A 7,333-nucleotide genomic window follows, 5' to 3' on the forward strand; every position below is an offset into this window, starting at 1 on the left:
GCCCCCTCTTCACCAAAGGAAATGTTTCCAGTGTCTGACACTTGACATATGACCCTTTGGAGTCTTGCTTTCCCTTATTTTTTGGACACCCTTTGCTAGTCATCTTCCTTAAAATGCAAATCTGAAAAAAAACAATGCATGATCTGATTAGAATACAATAAAGGAAAACTATTATTCCTTGGTCTTGACATTTCACTTTTATTAATATAGCCTAGGATTTGATTAGCTTTTGAAATGATCATCTCATACTTTCAACTCATGCGAGAAAAGGTAAGTTAGTTTCACATAAACCGAGCCCGGCCAGGTACCCCCTTCCCTATACCTGTGCGATTGAACTTGTGAGCCCAGGGCAATGCCTGACCCTTTCTCCCTGGTTCATCTCACCCGCCTAGCCAAGGAGCATGTGCCAAGAAGCTGTCCCTGGGCTGAGCCTGGTGCCTGCTACATGCTGAGTAATAACGATAGTAACAATATTAGTACCACTTACATAGCACTCGTTGCATGGCCAACATGGTTCTAAGCATGCGACACATTTTAGCTGACTTACTCCTTACAATAGCCCTGTGAGGTAAGTACTATCTTATTCCCATTTTACAGAGGAGGAAATGGAAGCAGAGAGTTTAAGTAAGCTTGTAAGAAGCTGAGCTGGGCTTTGAAGCCAGCTCCGAAGCCTGTGTCCCCAATCACTAGATTATACTGTTCTACGGGGCCTGAATAAATGCATTTTGTATGAATATGTATGCTCTTGTACGCAGTTCTTGGGGGAGGCTTCCTGGAACGGGAAGGAGGCAGCTGAGATGTGAAGGATGCATTTCCTGGGCAGTCCTTTCTCCTCCGGTTCCGGCCCGCCTTTGGGGAAGTTCTGCTGACACCACAGACTGCAAGCAGGTGAAGGCAGGTCAAAACCCAAGCACCACTTCGCACACAGCCTCATTATGTCCAGGCTTCTTCTCCCGGACACCTGGAGGACAAACATAGCCTTTGATTTGGAACTCAGAGATCTACTCTGGAGGGTGCCCTTGGGTTCCCTTTGAGAGATGATGTCACAAGATTGGGGGTGCAAAAGGACAGCCCCCCCCCAGGTTTGAGGTGAGGTTCAGTGTCAGCAAAGGCACCTGCTCTACTCCCTGGGGTCTTGGGGAGCCACCTGTCTTCCCTTTCAGGTCCTCTCAGGCCTTGTGGTCTGGATGAGGCTGGCTCTACCCCCTCGTGGACATGTGATCTGGGTTCAACCAATCAGCATGCTCTCTTTCCCTGCACCCTGTGGTCTGGGTGGGACTGATTCCCCCCTGGTGGACATGTGATCTGACCTGAACCAATCATTGCACTCTCTTTCCCTGGACCCTGTGGTCTGGGTGGGGCTGACTCTACTCCGGGGTGGACATGTGATCTGGGCGGAACCAATCCATGCACTCTCTCTCTCTGGACTCTGTGGTCTGGTTGGGGTTGATTCTGCCCCTGGTCGACGTGTGATCTGACCTAAACCAGATCAATGGCTCTCTTTCCCTGAATCCTGTGGTCTGGATGGGGCTGACTCCGCCCCCGATGGACATGTGATCTGGACTGACCCAATCAATGTGCTCTCTTTCCCTGGACACTGATATTAGTTCAGTTTCCTGCGTGTCCCAGCCTGGCCACACGAGAGGCAGGCCTGGGATTTTTATGGAAACTGTTCTTTTCTATGGACTTGACACCAAAGGAGGCAAATCTCAAGCCTTATTGGAAAGAGCCTGCCTGTCTGTAACATAGGCAGGAGGAAGGAGAGCTGAGCGACACTGTGTGAGCTTGAGTTCCGTCCAGCCATGTTGGACCGCTTTGTTATTTGAGCTATAAACTTGGCCTGTGTTTCCTAGGCTGGTTTGAGCTGGCTTTTCCACCACAGACAATCCAACGAGCTCTGACAGGGACTGGCTGGGACGCCAGCTATGCTGAGACTTCCTTGTGTGCTGTGTGCCAGCCCAGGGCCAGGGACTGTGAGCCCTGACATATCAGACCCTGGGAGTATTGCAAGGAGTAGGACAAATATTGCGCTTGAGGAACTCACGTCCTTGTTAACCATGAACTCTCAGAGGTGCGATTAATTTCCATGGTGTGGGGCATATCAGGTATATCCAAGGTGCCCAGGAATTCAGGGGAAGAGACAGGCCACCCTCCCTGGAGTGCTGGGAGGCAGAATGAAGCAGAACCCTAGAAAGTGACGTTTAAGGCACCATAGGCCAGACCATTGTGATGACGTATGTGAGTGCTACAGTACTGTGGCGTTTAAATCCTGGCTTGACCTGCTAGCAGTGTAACATGGGGCAAACTACTTACCATCTTTGGGTGGGTCTCAGTTGCCTCCTCTGTAAAATGGGCATCTACCTCATGGGTGTGTTGAGAGGATTACATGTGAATATACAGGTAGAGATTAGTACAGTACCTGGCCTAGAGCAAATGTTCAGTGAATATTAGGTGGTTATAGTTACTATCATTTCATGAGACCAGGGATACTGCAGGTGGAGAAAAGAAAAGGTGTTAACCATAATGCATTCATAAAACAGGGTGGTTGTGCAGGATTCAGGAGTGTGGGAAAAAAAATGAAGCGGTTCCAGGTGGTGGGGCCTGTCTGGACAGTAGCGGAAGGCAAGGAAGGGGGCGGGCATTCAGCACCGCCACCAGGAAACCTCCAAGGGAGGGGGCAGGAGGAAAGGGATGGAGAACCTGGGTCAGTGTCAGCCTGTCAAGTCCTAACGTAAACAGAAGTGTCCTTTCTTCAGAAGATTTTGCAGCCACCCGACCCAGAAGTAACATATCCATTTGCTCAATTCAGTTACGCTTCAGGTCAATTTCAGTAGGGAAAAAAAATCCAGAGGGCCAACCACTTCACCACCCACTGGGCACCGGGAGTGCGTACTGGAATATGTGATTATGTAAACGCCTGGGCAGGGCACCCCCTCCCTGAATCCCAGCCTCCAGGAGAAAAGAAACAAAAATGGTAATGGGAATGTCACATTTGCTTTTTGTCATGTGGGAAAGAATGCTGTTGACTTCTATAAACTCATGCAACCATGGGAAGAAGTCACCTGGTGAGGCCAGCATCCCTCCCATGCTGCATCTTACCCCCCACTAGCCCCATAGTCCCCCGCCATAGATTGGCTATTAGGTCAGGGGCCCATTCAAATCTCCCAGCACCTCAACTCTCAACTTCCTGGGCGGCCTGAGGTGACATTGATCAAATTGGACAAGGCTGCCACTGACACTTCAGGAAGAGACCACCTCTTGACACCCCCGCCTCATTGACTTACTCACTGACTGACACCTCTCACTCATTTGCTCAGGAATCCAGCATTTAGGCCCATTCGTTGTTTCACTCATATATCCTCATTATACAGTCACACACGTCACCTAAGCCCTGGGCCTGGTGGCCAGGGTGCAGGTGGCAGCGGCAGCGTGCGGCAGATCACTGTCCGCTGCTGGGCTGGATGCCCAGGACTTTAAAACCATGGCAATGGCATGCTCCCACCTCCACCCCAGGACAAGCTGGGCAAGAGACGCAGGGCCAGCGGGAGGGTACAGGGGTGGGGGAAGGGGTGGTGGGGTGCATCTACCCCATCAAGTATGGGTGCCTTTGAGCCATCTTGGAGAAGATTCTGGGCTCCCCACCCATGAATATTGGGGTTCTGGGGTTGTAGCTGTTCTAGACTAAAGAATGACGTGGTCCACTGATCCGTTGTGTCTTGAGATTTGCCCTCCCTGGTGTCTATGTTTCTCCTTTCCCTATGGGGTGTGTTGTCTCTTAGAAACACAAGGGCTAATAGATGGTGTGGAAGGAGGGGGGAAGTCTGGCCAAGAGAAGATTGGTAGCAACAAACTGGGGAGAAAGGGCTTCTTAGAACTTGTGAACATTGTGGTCGAAACCACAGGCCTCTGAGAGAAGTTTGGGGAAATTCATTGCCTGTCCCTTTGTGGTTCATGGGTCTCATGAGAAGACTGCAAACCAGATATATCTTTGATTTCTCTTAAGTTACCCCAAGGCCTTAAAGAGCCACATTCATGGGAAGAGGTTCCTAGTACCCATAAGATGAATTTCTTGAAAGAATCGTATATAAGGCTTCATCACAAGCACCTATTGTAGAGCTTGGCAATGAAAACATTCATCTGTTCATTCATTTATTCAACGAATACATATATCTACCATTATAGTTTCCTAGGGCTGTCATAACAAAATTCCTCCAACTGGGTAGCTTAAAAGAACAAAAATTAATTTTCTCGCAGTTCCAGAAGCAAGAGTCCAAAGTCAAAGTGTTCAGGGCTGTGATCTATCTGAAGCCATGGTGCTCCTTCAGTCTGGAGCAGCTACAACCCCAGACCCCTAATATTCATGGGTGGGGAGCCCAACATTGCTTAAGGCTTCTATCTGAAACCTTAAGGCTCTATCTGAAGCCATGGGTAGGATCCCTCCTTGTCTCTTCCCAGCTTCTGGTGGTGACAGTCAGTCCCTGGAGTTCCTTGGTGTTACTTGGCTCACAGTTGCACCCTTCCAGTCTCTGTCATCACATGACCTTCTCCCTCTGTGTCTGTGCCAAATTTCCCTTTTCTCGTAAGGATGCCACTCATACTGGATAAGGGCCCACCCTAATGACCTCGTGATAAACCTGATCACGTTTGCAAAGAGTCTGTTTCCCATGAAGGTCACATTCACCGGTACTGAGGGTTAGGACTGCAATGCAACTTTTTGGGATCACAATTTAAACCGAAACACCTCCTAGGTGACAGGTCAGCTGATAAGCAGGGAGGAAAATGCCTGTTGTTACCCAATTTCACTCTTCCATCCTGCCGCAGTCCTTTGAGTAGAACACTTCACTCCTTCCCCTGCCTGCCCCCCACGCCATGGGGGCTATCGGGAAAATGCTGGCTAATGGCGCAGCTGGGTTGAAAAATTCCTGGAGCCCAGGCTTACTGGGAGTGGCCCCCTCACCTCCCTGCTCTGGGAGCCCTGGCCTCACCTGCTGGTTCAGCCCGTAGCGGGGCTTCCCGGCTCATCAGTAACCATGAGAGGAGCAGCAGGCAGAATAAATCTCTCTCCGAAATTAATGTAGCTCAGGAAAAAAAGTACATTTACTCATTTCAACTTCTTGTTGCAAGACTCATAAGTGAATAAATCCAAAATAAATGTAACCGGGACGAAGGGAGAAGTCACGATAAATGCAATCCCGTCGCCCTAAATGAAGACAAAGGCGCCGAGGCAATATCAAATTCCATCCCCAAAGGCTCATTTCATTTCAGACCCAGATTTCCACAAAATCGAGTTTTCCAGCCCAGCTCAGCCCCCCTTCTGCTCCCGGCCTCCTGTTCCCTCTCCCCCAATAAACAAGTCTTTGCTCCCGCTTCCGTCAGGCTCCTGGGGGTCTCACCATGCACATGGCCCGCTCTGGCTGCTCAGATGCCAGCAGGCCCCCCAGATTCCCAAAACACGGCCTCGGCCTCAGGTCCCAGCTGGACAGCATCAGCTGCACTCCACTCAGGGCCACAGCATCTGCTTGGACTCTGGGATTTGCACATTCTTCTCAGCATCCTCTGGCCAGAGTGCACTCACCTGAGTGTCTCCATAATGCTTTGGACCTGTGAGGCTGGGCATTCGATTCTGTGAGGGGAGGAGGACCCGCCTACTGGGCAATGGAGGACAGGGCCACCCCGAGCTTGATCTTGTTAACCAGGAAGCTGCAGATCTCATCCTTGCCCTGAAGGCTGGCCAGTTCCCTGCCTTCCATGATGTCACCAACCTGGTGATCTTGGGTAGACTGTAGAATTTCACACGCTGAGCTGAGTGTTTTCCTGTCTTTGTGACTAAACCTGATGGACTGGGTACTGACTGTGTGGTGAAAGGTTTTCAGGGAATCCAGTGAGATCCCTGGTGGAGCAGTCAGGTGTCTGTCATCCGTGCCAATATTTATGACTTTTTGTCAGAATCATGTCAATGTCACGATCTCTGTTCCCCATATGCTGCAGGCCCTACCCTTCCCAGGGGGTCTAGGCTATGGGTGTTGATCTTGCTGTTGCTGTTAGGGGTTGGTTTACTTTTAATGGTGGTCATAGCTGCCGTGTCTTGGCACCCACTGTATGCCACCCCCTTTCCATGGGTTCATCCATCTGTTCCGTCAATCTTGTTCTGTCAATTGGTCCTGCTTTGATACTGCTGGGATTGCTTAGAGGTCGTGAAATTCACATGTGGGAAGGGGGCAGTAGATGCCATGTTACTCTATTATGCTGTAGTGGAGGGAGTTATATTTATGTTATATACAATTTCTATTATTTGAAATTTATTTTGTTTTATACTGTTATGACATTGTCTATTGGGCCTTTCATTCCTGTTTAACCTCTCTAACAGCCCTGCTGGGAGGCATGATTACCTTCATTTTAAAGGTGAGAAGACAAGCTCAGAGAGACACGTGGCTTGCTAATAAGCCCTTCCCCCACCGGGGAGTACGGGGTGGGTATATGGGCACAGAGGGGAGGGTGGGCTTTGGAGTGGGACAGGCCCAGATTTGAATCTGAGAGACTGAGTTCACTCACTCCAAATCTCAGTTGACTCGTCTGTAACTTGGATCTGATGGAGGTTCCCTCCTCAAGGTCGAGAGAGGCTGCTTGTGTCTGGCCCAATTCGGCCCCAGACTCACCCATGGCTCCTGGTAAGAGCCTGCCTGTGCTATGAAGGTGGTCATGGTCATTACAAGGCAGACCCATGGCTGATCCGTGGCAGGACCCAGGACTCTGGTCTTCTGCCCTGCAGATGCTGATGTCACCCCGTGGTGCGAGGACCCCAGACCCTGGACCCTGACTCCTCACTTGCTCTCCCACCCAGGGTAGATGGAGGGAGAGAAGGGCCAGCCCCTCCAGCCTCCCAGCTGTCCCCTGGATGAGGGGCTGCAGGTGTCAGGGTTAAGAAAGCAGTCCTGGGCCCAGGCTGCTGGGTTCTAATCCTGGCTCTGCCACGTCCTCACCATGTGGACTGGGGCGAATTACACACTTTTGCCACGCCCTGTCTGTAAACGAGGGTTCACATCCTGTGGTTATTGGGAGGGTCAAGTGCATGTAAAGAACTCAGGGCAGAGCTCGTTGGTGGAAGGTGCCGTGATGGGGTGCAGGCCAGGCCTGGCCCTCCTGCTGGGAAGATAGGTCTGCACTTGGCCTGGACAGGAGACAGATTTCCCACCAAAGGGAACTGCAAATTAGTCTGGAAAATGCAACGCCAGGAAGAGGTGGTGGCTTTGTCGAGGAAGTCAGGACTAGGTAAGTGCTTCTTTCTGGCCCTCTGCTAAACTCTCTGGGGGCAGAGTATCCAGGAGTCCCCCAT

This window comes from Carlito syrichta, unplaced genomic scaffold, assembly GCF_000164805.1.
Source record: "Carlito syrichta isolate Samal-C Ts95f unplaced genomic scaffold, Tarsius_syrichta-2.0.1 Scaffold142866, whole genome shotgun sequence".
NCBI lineage: Eukaryota > Metazoa > Chordata > Mammalia > Primates > Tarsiidae > Carlito > Carlito syrichta.